The sequence below is a fragment of the Amborella trichopoda genome, chromosome 13 (assembly GCF_054954075.1).
Source record: "Amborella trichopoda isolate Santa Cruz 75 chromosome 13, AtrichopodaSantaCruz75HAP2 v2.0, whole genome shotgun sequence".
Lineage (NCBI taxonomy): Eukaryota > Viridiplantae > Streptophyta > Magnoliopsida > Amborellales > Amborellaceae > Amborella > Amborella trichopoda.
In genome coordinates this window covers 11,498,655-11,511,478 of record NC_142348.1, presented here as the reverse complement: position 1 = coordinate 11,511,478, position 12,824 = coordinate 11,498,655, and the positions used below count along the sequence as shown (strand labels likewise).

General features: G+C 35.9%; 1 long non-coding RNA gene across 1 annotated transcript; it reads left to right on the top strand.

Moving 5' to 3' along the window:
• Positions 1-9,282: 9,282 nt before the first annotated feature.
• LOC148779034 (uncharacterized) lies at positions 9,283-12,824 on the top strand. The gene is made up of 2 exons (XR_016047704.1): positions 9,283-10,241; positions 12,590-12,824. It is a non-coding gene; the product is annotated as an uncharacterized LOC148779034 (long non-coding RNA).

The following is a 12,824-nucleotide window of genomic DNA, read 5'->3' as shown; positions in this document are numbered from 1 at the left end:
CTAAATATGGCACAGATCTCTAGAAAAGTTATCACACAAGTGTGGGATTTGACTTTTCTAGAGATCTGTGTCAAATTTAATGAAAATTATAGAATCACTACACTCTTACATGTGAACACACATATGTCACCACACATGTGCCTCACATTGCCATAAAGCAATTTATACTTATCCAATTTATATGCCACAACCAAACAAGGGTCTCACATTTAGGATTAGGCTTTTCATGCCATGTTCATTGAGCAATGATATGGCAGTTTTATGGGATACACGTATGGCACATATTGATTATTTCTATGCCACACGCCACATGTATGTACGTCCCTAATTGAAATTATCACATAACAATTTTTACAAAACGTTTTTCCCTTGAAATAAAATTTCTAAAAATTATCTAAAATCATGATAAATAAATTTTTTATTAATTCTCATAAAATTTCATAGTTTGACACTTCTCATAAATATGTTGGGGAAAACACGGTCCCATAGGAAGCCAAGGCTACATGGTACTGCACTGGGCAAGACTCGGAAACCCAATCTAATTTCTCAAACCAACCCAACAGGCCCCTATAAGTGGCAGACTTCAATCCAGATATGAGCGGACCTATCAAAACTAACCGATAGTTAGATAGATTATATAGTGTTAAGTGGATTACAGGTGCCCCCAAGGACATACACTCTTACGGATGCGGGGGTCCTCTCTCAGCACGTGTATGCAGTTCAGATAGGTGGATTTTACCTCATAAGAATGGCTTCTCAAAATGCAATTTTCTGTACACACGCTATGAGCACGCTACATATATAAGGGATTTAGGCTTATGTCCTCTTAGAGCTCAGCTATGCTCACAAAAGGCTAATACACAAAATATCTCAAAAAATCAGAATCCACCGATCCCCAAACCTTGGATCACGCCATGAGGCGAACACAAACATACAGACTCTAACTAAAGGGAAGACCCTCAAACCTCTTAGTTCACAACATGGAAAAAACCCTCAAACCTCTTGGTTCACAACATGGTCCAAGAATCTTATCTGGATCTCAATAAACAAAGATTCTAGTAGCCACTATGTTCCTGGTCACTTCCACTCTGATTTTAAATATTGCTGGCATTGCACACAAGGACTTGAAAGGCCATAATTCCAACATACATAAACCTACTTCTAATCTTCACTACTAGCCTCATCAGGTTTGCAAGCTCTACTAAGCATTATATGATTTTAAAAAGGCACCTCATGACAAGTTTGGAAATGTTGCCTATCATTGTTCTACTAGTGGATTTGTTATTTTCTTAGGTGATTCACTTATCTCATGAAAAAGTCTGATATCATCTAGAAACTCATTCGATGATTTCTTTTAAGACCAGAGCAATGAAAGTGGAATTAATGGCTTTTATTGATCTCACCTCATAGGCATTCCAATAAAATGTATTACCCCTTCAAGACCCTCAGCACAACCTCTTTATTTTCTAATTACTATTAAAAAGAAAAAAAACAATCCAAATTCCCCCACGGGCACGAGTGTGTGAGCATGGCCACCACACACATGCATGTATGTATGGAGTGTGTGAGCATGGCCACCACACACATGCATATATGTATGGAGTGTGTGAGCATGGCCACCATACACATGCATGTATGTATCGATGCATAATCTGACAACATACGCATGAATGAATATATGGAAACTTTAAAAAAGAGATACCTTTATCCTCTTGTGAAGGAGTGATATTATTGTTTGTTATTATTACTATTATTGCTATTATTATGGTTTATAAAGTTATATTATTAGGTAATATTATTCCCTACAAGACATGCATTTATTTGGATGCCTCTAGGCCCAACCTGGTAACGCCTAGGTATACCACTGCACTTAGGTTTTCGGGTTGGGTTACAAAGGCTGCGCTTCTCTTTTATGGTTTTTCAGGTCACTATCCAATGAGAAGTGGGAAATTCGAACATTAGATTTTTTTTTTTTTGCCCTTTTCTAAACCCTAAAACATTGACGTTATCTTATGGTTCTTATTTATCTTATGGTTCTTATTTAGTTATCATAATTTTTTTATTGGATGAGTTGAAAATGACTCGGAAAATTGTTGTGCATTTCATGGAAATATTGGAAGTTACCCTGGTGTAGTGATTCTCTTCTATTTCGAGCTACAAACTTCGAGTCATTCAAAGGGAATACACCCCCCCCCGGTAACCGAGAATAAGGGCATAATAGTCATTTTATGAAAAAGAATTATGAGGGCAAATGGTCATATTGGAAGACCACGTTTATATATTGGAAGACCACGTTTATTCTTGTTGTCACGACACGTGATAATGCTTCGGAGTTTATTCTCAACAAAGGTTAGGGGCTCAAATCCCCATTTAACTTATTCTGTATTTATTCTATTGATCAAGTTCAAAGTTCAAAAGAAATTTGTTATTTTATAAAATATTTATACTATCAAATTTCACATCCAAAAATTATAATTTGTGACTTCCTTGTACCAAAGATTAATGGTCCCATTGTATATCGATTTCTCATTTACCCAAAAAAAAAAACAACTAGTGGCCTTCCATGGATTGGAGGGGCATTAAAGTCATTTTTTCATCATTAATTCCCTACAAAATAGTTCTTCATGTAATTTAAGACTTAATGTTACAACAATAATAAAAAATAAAAAAATAAAAGTAAAAAATAAATAGAAAAAAGAACTTTGTGAAGAACTAATAAACTCACAATATTAAGTGCCATTAAAGTGACATAAAAGTGTCATTAGTTAGAGTAAAGCAGAGTTGCTTTTTGCCTTTTAAGCTAACCACAATAAAAAAAGACGGCGGTGCCCGCCACCTACTGCTAGACAACTCCCATCATCGCCCGACAGACCTCTCTTTCTACTCCCTAGCTTTCATCTTGTTTCTCTCTTTAAATCTCTGTCTCTCTCTAGCTTATTTTTCTATCTTTCATGTTGCTTCTCTCTCTAAATCTTTGTCTCTTGAGTGTCTCTCTCTAGCTTATTTCTCTCTCTATCTTTTATGGTGTTTTTCTCAAAATCTGTCACTCTTGAGTCTCTCTCTCTAGCTTATTTCTCTATCTTTCATGGCGTTTTTCTCTAAATCTCGGTCTCTCTCTAGCTTATTTCTCTTATCTTTCATGGCGTTTTTCTCTAAATCTCGGTCTCTCTCTAGCTTATTTCTCTTTCTCTCTCTAGGTGGAAGAGGAAGAGAGTTGTTAATGATTGCTTGAGATGTAAGGAAAAAGTGCATGGATCAAGGACGACACATCCCATTCACAGGGATCTTACAAGCTCTCTGCTCTGCTCTGCTCTGATGTATCTATCCATCTCCTGTAAAAAGCTTAGTGTGTGTGTACGATCATCATACAAGGCCCTTTTCGCAGATTGCACGTAACCTCTCTCTCTCTCTCTCTCTCTTCTTTCTCTCTCTATGTTTCTGTGAAGTTGTTGCATTGTTTTGGTGTTGTTAACAGGGTTGACGGATGCCAAGACTTTAAAGCTCAAGTTAGAATTGAGCGTCTTTTGCATGACCTCTCTCCTTCACACCAACCTGGCTTTCTTGAAAATAAAATTAATATTATTTTTCTATGACACCACGTGTCCCCCCCGTGCTCCCATACGCACTAGAGAAATATAGGTTTCCAAATTTTGGGAATATTTTTTTCACCAAGGTTGTAAAACGATTTTAACATTCAAAAATAATTTGAAAGGGAAAATTACGTATAAACACTATTTTCACCCATTTATTATTGTATGAGAATATTTTTTTAACCATAATTACCCCCTGTCGGTGGTTTCTTTTTTTTTCTGTTCTTTTTTTCCAAATTGCCCACCTTGCTGGTAATGTCAATAACCGACAGGTGGGAGAGGAGCTAGGAGAACTAGAGAAGAGTGAGGGAGCAATTTACTCTAACAGGAATATACTAGTTATTACTCCCTAAGGTAAAATACATGCTAGAGATACTTTTTAGATCTCAAATTTTGAGATATAATCTCTACAACCATAAAATAATTTCAGCAAAACAAAATTAAATAAAATCTCTATGTACTAGAAAAAAATAATGCCTCAATATTGAACATAGACTGTCCAATTTTTGAAGGGCTATATATAAGTGTTACAAATTCAAAATTCAAATTTTTTATTTTAAAAATAATCATGTAGTAATTTCTTTATGGTTCTAAACATTTTAACCAAACATAATCAAGATTGCTAGGTGTTTTGACCGAGGGAGTAGATGCACAGTGTGCTCCGATAGGAGCACAATGTATGCGCTCTATCAATTTTTTTAAAAATGTGTGATTTTCCTCTGGTCTGGTGTTATCGTTGCCGAACAGGTGGGTAATTGCGCGGAAGGAGTGGGGGGTAAAAAAAAAAAGAGACAGAGAGAGCCACCAAGGGGTTGCTCACTTTAATTTTGCCAAAAAATGTTCTGAAGAAGGGATGGAAATAACTGTTGGGTTTATGTTCTGAGGAAGGGATGGGAATAACTGTTGGGTTTATGTGGCCTTTAAACGCCTTATGAGAGCTTGTATGAGAATTTTATATAGTGAAACATAAACTCAGTGGGAGTGTGGTCCTCTTGTGGACCATACTAGGTAAGTGTGATTTGTCGATACTCAGACTAGGCTCGACGTGCTAGGCCAGCCGAGTTTGGAAAAACCCAAGATACAACGACATAGGGATCTACCGAGAAGGGCTTAGTGGGTTAGCCTTTGATGAGATCGGAGTATCCTCATATGAGAACCGAGGGACGGTGTGGCCCTTGCTTGTGATGAATAGCCTTTAGAGATAGAGCTAAAACTTCATCGTTATATCATCGCATAGCATGTACATAGATAGTCATTTTGAGATTCGCCAATGAAGGTGAAGCGTGTTCCTGTGCAAGAAATTACCCCTATACACCATAGAGTCATGGTTGCATCATGGTCTAAAGGACCACGATTTTTTTGTCTCTAGGGGAGAACCTGAATCCATAAACTGGGATTACATCCTCTAGTCTATGCGCTGACTTTGGTGATCCAATCATGAGTCACTGTTGTGGACCGTGGGTTATGAGAACTGCAGTGTCAGTTTGAGAAAGCTAAGAAGGTCGTGGTCCGTAGTTGAAGGTGGAGTACTCTCGTATATTAATAAATTTCTAAATCTAACGGATCCAATTCTCATCAAAATTAATTAGTTTTAATTAATTTTATGATATATATTATTTATAGAATGTTTATTTGAATTTTTATGAATCTTCTGATATTTTATTTTTGTCATTTGAATTTATAAATTAAGATAAATTAATTTTTCAATATTTTAAATAAAATATAAGATTTAAAAGTTCTAAATACAAAATAAAATATTTTCTAAAATTATATGAGACCCTCCATTAATCCATTAATATGGGGGCCCAATTTAGAAAAATGGGATTGGGTAGGGCCTACCAAAGGGTGGCACACCTTACCCAAAGGGACTAACTTTTTTCCAAGATTGAGTGATAGTTATCCCCTTGTTTGTTGGCTTATCTTTTGGGTATAGCGAACTTACATGATAATGTTGAATATTTAAAATATTTAGTAGATATTTGAATCAAGATTGCTTGATCCAAGAAATAAAGATTGGATATACTAAAATAGAAAATAAGATATATATATATATATATATATATATATATATATATATATATATATATTCTTTATATAAAGATTTGATGGGAATAGATCTAGAAAATGGAGAAAAGATTTGATGGGAATAGATCTAGAAAATGGAGAATAAGGTTCTAGTTCATCTCTTTGAATCTTGATAGTGGATCAAAGAGATGGATGGCTCAAATCTCTCACCCCTCGAATCTCCTTAGATCGACGGTTAAGATTTGGCCCTAATAATTGAGGCAAACCCCAAGGCATAGAAAATCTATAAAAAGAAGCTCTCACACCTCTACACATATTTTCTCTTCTTTATCTAAGGGTTTATCTCTCTCTCAAAGATCTCTATAGGTAGCACACCATACCTAGGGCTTTAAGATCTCTCCCAAGTTTTTCTAAGGCGGCACTCCCCAACCAAAATCTCTCTCAAGCCAAAAGGGCATGCCCAAGTCATCTCTCTCTCGTTTCTAGGTGGCACGCTCAAGGTGGTTTGAGTTTTGGATAGCAAAAGGGAGGATCCCCTTACTAGTAGATCTCTGCCTCTCTCTTTGATTTATCCCTCATCTCTCCAAAGATCAAGCCAAATGGGCTTGGGCAAGACTAAGGCATTGAGGTAATCCCCAACACTCTCTTTTTGTTTCTTGTCATATTTAATTATATTATCTTTATAATTCCAAGCACATGAATTGTGGAATTTTTTAAAAAAATAAAATAAAATTGGTTTAATGGCATCAAGGTTTTTAAGATCTTGGATTCAGTAGTTTTATTTTCTATGAAGAAAAAGTTATTGTAATAAGATTACTTGTAAGGGATCTTTGCCAAAAGAAAAGAAAATGAGTTAAAAGAAGAAAAATAAAATATATATACATATATTCCCCAGTAAGATCACATTAGTCTTTCTTTCATTGGTATCAAAGCTATTAATAATTGATGTCATTAGTTGTCTTTTCTCTTTAGTGAGTCTAGATTAAGCTTGAGAATGAGATATAAGAAAGCTGATGACCTTTATAGTCACGTAATACATCCACAGTTAAGAATTATTGGAATATTCAAACACTGAAAAAGGTACTCTGCATAATGGGTATTCTGAGCTATTTTAAAGCAGTGATATGAAGACTATAATGATAAATTTTTCCATTTCATACTTCAGTGATATTGTATGTCTTTGAGAGTATGATGTACCTGCAAAATTTCAGTGGGAGATCCTAAGAGAATTGAGAGTTATGGACTTAGTTCTGACCCTGCAAAATCCAGGAACTATCCATTGAGTTCCATGATTTTTTCCACCAACCATATAATTTTATTTCTAGCTGAAATTTGAATGTAAATCATCAAATTGAGTCTACTTTAAAAAAATAAATAAATAAAAATAGTTTCATCAAGAAATTCCTTGTGGTTTGAAAGATATGGTATATTTATTGAAGGGTACACAAGTCTAGTTTTCTGCAACGAAAACCATTTTAATGACTTGGAAGTCATGATTTTATTTTCATTCTTAACAAAATGTTTTATGGCCCACACTTAGTTTGTAGACTTCAATTATGAGTCTATTTTTAAAATTTATTTGAGAGAGAAATATATATGGGAAGAGAGAAATAGAACCTTTGAATTAAAGAGAGGTTATCCTGAATTTTCAAGAGCTTTGTGTGTTCTCCATTGAGATATGAATAACTATATTTATCAAGCCTACTTCGCAGATTGATATGAGGCTCATGGAAATATAACCCTTGCTAGTAGATCTCTCCCTCTCTCTTTGATATATCTCTCATCTATCTAAAGATCAAACTAATGCTTGAGCAAGACTGAGGCATTGAAACCTTAGGTAGTTGATTTTAGATCGAGATTCATATGTCATTGAGAGAGTTTTGGTCATATGTAGGAGAATCAAGAGACCGATCATAGATCCTGAGTACCATCAAAAGGAGGAGACTCGGTATGAGGTGTGTAAGCCCGGTTGAGGTAATTATCGACACTCTCTTTTTGTTTCTTGTCATATTTAATTATAGCCTTTATATTTCCAAACATAAGAATTGTGGATATTTTCTTTTGCTTAAAGAAAATTGGTTTAATGGCATCAAGGTTTTTAAAAGGTTAGATTTGTTAGTTTTATTTTCTTTGAAGCAAGAGTTATTATAATAGAACTACCTGTAAATGAAAGAAAAGAAAAGTGGTGAAAAGAAAAAAAAAAAACAAAAAAACAAAAAAAAATCCGATCAAGATCACATTAGTCTTTCTTTCAATAATGTCCATCTGTAATTTCCTCAATTTAAAAAGAGTATTGATAGAGTAGATGATATCATCCGGCCAGTTACCATAGTTAACAATAGCCAGCCAGCTTAAATTTAAAGCGAAAAGTTTATATAGAGTCGATGCTCTAACAATCAAATTTGAGCCTACCTCAAAAATTTCACTAGAAGAGGTTGTTTTGTTCTCCAAATATCCTCAAATTGATCATCTCGACATCAAGATGCATGGACATGAGAAAAAAATTGATTTCAAGTTCTAAAAATAGTGTCTTTTGTAACGTATTTTTTGGCCATCAATTTTCAAGATTTTCAAGTTTTCATAGATATATCGATCTACATTATTTTTTAAGCTTTAAACTTTATAAATAAAGATGAAAATATATTTTTTAAGGCTATCACAAATATTTTCAATATTGAAACTACATTTCTCGACACTAATTGAAGATAAGCTCTAATTTGATTCTTTAGAGCCTAGGCTCTATACAAACGTCACCCTAAATAAAATGGATGTGCACAAATCTACTTGCCATTTTCTTCGAATAACGATGCAATGGCCATCATACGGGTTTGAGATTTTACACAAAAATCGTAATATAACACAAATAACAGTTGCCATTGTCAAAATATGAGAAATACCTGCCACTATGAAAGATAGAAAAAATCCATATTGATTTATTTATATTTTCCACTTCTCCAATCTTTTTTCCTTTTCGCCTTTTCCCTGTTTTTACTCTCTCTATTTTGGCTTTTTGTCTTCGCTTATATTTATCAAGTATCTTACCTTTATATAATGGAAACGCCTCACTCCTAGAAATGTCCCATGTTTCCATTCTTGAAACATGGAATCTCCATCCCCTCAATCGGGAACAATCTCCCCAATCTATAATTTTTTTAGGGAAGAGGCTGGGTCATGGGGGTAGCACCCCCATTACTAGTTACCACGTTGTGGTTTTCAATTTTGCTGACACCACCCATTGACACTTTTAAAAAAGCTAACTCCCTAATCTATATGAAAAACGGGTAGGGACATGTCTTCCCCACTAAATTACCCTAAAACAAAAAAAGTTTCCCAAACTCATATTTTATCCTAAAAAAAATTATGTTTACGCCAAGGTACTTATTATTAGGTGTCCTTTCTATTAAAGAGGGGCACCGGTGATAATGTCCCAACAAATGGGGGTATTGAGTGATCACAACCTATTGGGTTATTATAAGTGGATAGCTACCGATGTAGGTTGTTATGAACTATTTTATCTTATCTCGTTAGAGAGAGAGAATATGGATTCTTTCCACATAAAATATGATGACAACTACGTGGTGAGATGATGTAGAGATTTTAGATAAAGAAAATCTTATCCCATATAAAAGGGAAACCTTTACGTAGTATTAGTTTTGTCTCTCCCTAATATTTTATCAAGGACTTTTTCTTTGGATGTACTTCTCACAGAGAACCTTTTTCTCCTAAAGCGAAAAGAAGAGAGAGATATAGTGATCCTTCTCTTAAAAGAGAGAGGAGAAAAAGAGTGTTTATGTGTGTTTATCGTAATGCCTCTTAGAGAGAGAAAAGCCAAGGAGGGAGATAAAATCAGATAAAGATAAAGCCTTTAAGAGAGAGCCTCCAAAAAGGGAAAAACCTAGAGAGAGAAAGTGTAAGGACTCAGACTTTTTTGGCTTAGAGTAGTCGTCGGCACGAGTGACCTAGAAGAGAGTGTTGTTGTGCACGGCAGAGAGAGAGAGAGTGTTTGTGGCAGAGAGAGTATCACCGTGCACGGCAAATAGAGAGTGTCATCATGCACGTGAGACACCACCGTGCGCAACAGGAAGCAAAAGACACCATCCTGCACAACAGGAAGCAGAAGACACTACCGTGAGTATAAGGGTAAACCGCCGTGCATGCACAGGATCAGCCGCTGTGAGTGTAAGGATTAACCATCGTGCATGCACAGGATCAGCCACTGTGAGTGTAAGGATCAGTCGTCGTGCATGCACAGGATCAGCCACCGTGAGTATAAGGATCAATCGCCGTGTGTGCATATGATCAACCACCGTGACTATTCTGTTGTGAGTGAATGCCTAAAGGGGGATTTTTAATGAGTGCCTTGTGGCCCATGTTAGCCGCTTAGACACCACCTGCATGCTACCTGTGTGCTAGGTGGCACCTGCATGTCTTTATGGTGACACAAGGCTTTTGCATGCTGTTACCTCTTCTTTTTTATGATTATAAAACCCCTCTTCTCACCTTCCACAAGCTTTGGCTCTCCCTCTCCCTCACACGCCCACCTTGTTGGCCTTGGAGACTTGGGACCCTTAACACACCCTTGAAGCTTAGCCTGTTTGAGCGTGCTTTTGGAATCATTGTAATAATGTAAGTGGATCTAAGATCCCATGTTTCATGCCTTGTTTGATGCATGATCCAACTTGTTTGATTTAAGTATAAAATTTGTGCAGAGATATGTATGATGCTTCTGCAATTGTGCACTCTGGTTTTCCAGGATTTTGACTCTCATTTGAGTAATTGTTTGAGCACTGAAATTATTTCTGATGATTATGAACTTGTATGGGAATGTACCCCTTTGAATCTATTTTAAGGGGGAAAAAACCCTATATCCATATCTCTTTTGATTGGAAAGTTATGAGCCATTTGCTAGAACATGCCAGAATTGTGAAAAGGAATTCCAGGAACTTTACATGTTTTTGTAATGAACCTTTTACTGACCAAATCATGTTCAGATATGCTCAAACCACCTTAAAATGAAAAATAGTGAGTATTCTTCAAAAATAGTTTAAGAACCATATCGAAATTCTCTAGGGTTTTAAAATTATGTTCTTTTTTCTATGAAGGTATCACTGTTGTGATTGCAAGGAAATTCCAGAACTGCTATATGTTTTTGTAATGAACTGTTCACTAACAAAATCATGTCCAAATAATGTTAAACTACTTTTAAATAAAGGATGAGTGAGTATAATTCAAAAATGGTCTTGGAACCATGTCGAAATTCCCTATGGTTTGGGAGCTATGCTACTTCTTCTATGAAGGTGTCACTGTTGTGATTGCAGGGAAATTCTAAAACTATTACATGTTTTTGTAATGAACTATTTACTAACCAAATCACGTCCAAATGAGCTCAAACTACTTTGAATGAGAAATGAGTGATCTACTTTCAAAATGGCTTTGGAAGCATGAACAAATTCCCTATGGAAGGGAAAATATGCTTGTTTTCTAAGAGACTATCACACTAAAATTCATTCTCTCTTATGAAATATTGAAGAGCATGGTTTGAATAAGACATGCTTATGAAGTAGTGAATGCTAATGAAAAAGTGAATGCTTATGAAATATTGAATGCATATGAAATATTGAAGGGCATGGCTGTAATAAGACATGACTATGATACATGTTTTGTAGTGACATGTGATTCTATCGGCATGTTTTAAGTGTACTGCATGGCCGTAATGTGCTCCGATAAGAGGGTGCTCTGACAAGAGGCACTATGCAACGGGTCATCCGTTGGTAGTGTAATGTGATGTGACAGTGATGTAATACGATAGTAATATGATATGATAGTAATGTGAATATTGATATATGCTCTAATATTATGGGAATAAGACCTATATGGTCTGCTATATGATATGTGTACTTGACTATGATACACTTTCTGTGGTGATATGTGTGCATCATTCTGAGATAAATGCTACGTTAATGATATGTGTACATGATTCTAAGGCAAGCTAAGTGATATGTGATTATATCGGCATGCTTTGAGTGTATTGCATGGCCGTAATATGCTCTGATAAGAGGGTGATCTGACAAGAGGCACTATGTAACGGGTCATCTGTTGGTAGTGTAATGTGATATAATCATACTGTGATATGCTATTGATTGGCATACTGTGAACGTATTGCATGACCATACTGTGATATGTGATTGATTGACATGCTTTGAGCGTATTACATGACCATACTGTGATATGTAATTGATTGACATGCTTTGAGCGTATTGCATGACCATACTGTGATATGTGATTGATTGGCATACTTTGAGCATATTGCATAAACATACTGTGATATGTGATTGATTGGTATGCTTTGAGAGTATTGCATGACCATATTGTGATATGAGATTTGTTGGAGTACTTTGAGCGTATTGCATTGCCCACTTTTGACCTCTCCGGCTCGCCCAATGATAGGACGGGAGTCAGGGTAGATGATGTTTGGGTGGTCGCTCCCCATTCATAGTGATTGGCACTCTAACGGTGTAACGCTTCTAGCCACGCTGGTATAAGGAGTGGTGTCTTGCAAGGTTATCGCCTATCAAAAACCCTAAAGCGTGCTGGGGATTGTGTGTATACGTGAGGGCATTACGAAATGGGTCATCCATTTATCATTGTCTTCCCTCTTGAGAGATGGTAGAAGTCCTAAGTAATGTGTTTGGCTTGGCCTGATGTATAAAACCTCTACTTCGGGAGTAGGTGAATTAAGGAGTGAGTTCATGCTTGTTAATGTTGCTTATGCTTATATTGCTTGTTGAGTTATAGTTATGATACTCGTGATGGAATGGTTTGATAGATGGCTAATTCACATGATGTCTACATTGAAATTGCTCATCCCTAAAAAGAATCATACACGACACCTTGCTAGATATAATAGTGACACATGGCATTTGAATCTACTTACTGAGCTTTATAGCTCATTCCTTCAACTTCCATCCTCGTAGATTGATAGCAGCAGATCGAGGACAGGTGGAATGGAGATCACGACTAGAGGTTGGAGCCAAGTTATATTGCAGAAGTTTTTGTCTATTGTATGTTTCTGAGTAGCAGCTTGGCCATTGTTTTTGTTTAATTCTGGAAGTTATGTAATGAATTGGGCCTTTGATGCTCGAAACTCTTTTGTAATACTTTAGAAAAATTTATGTATAGTGTATTTACAGTCTGAGGACTGGTTATCCA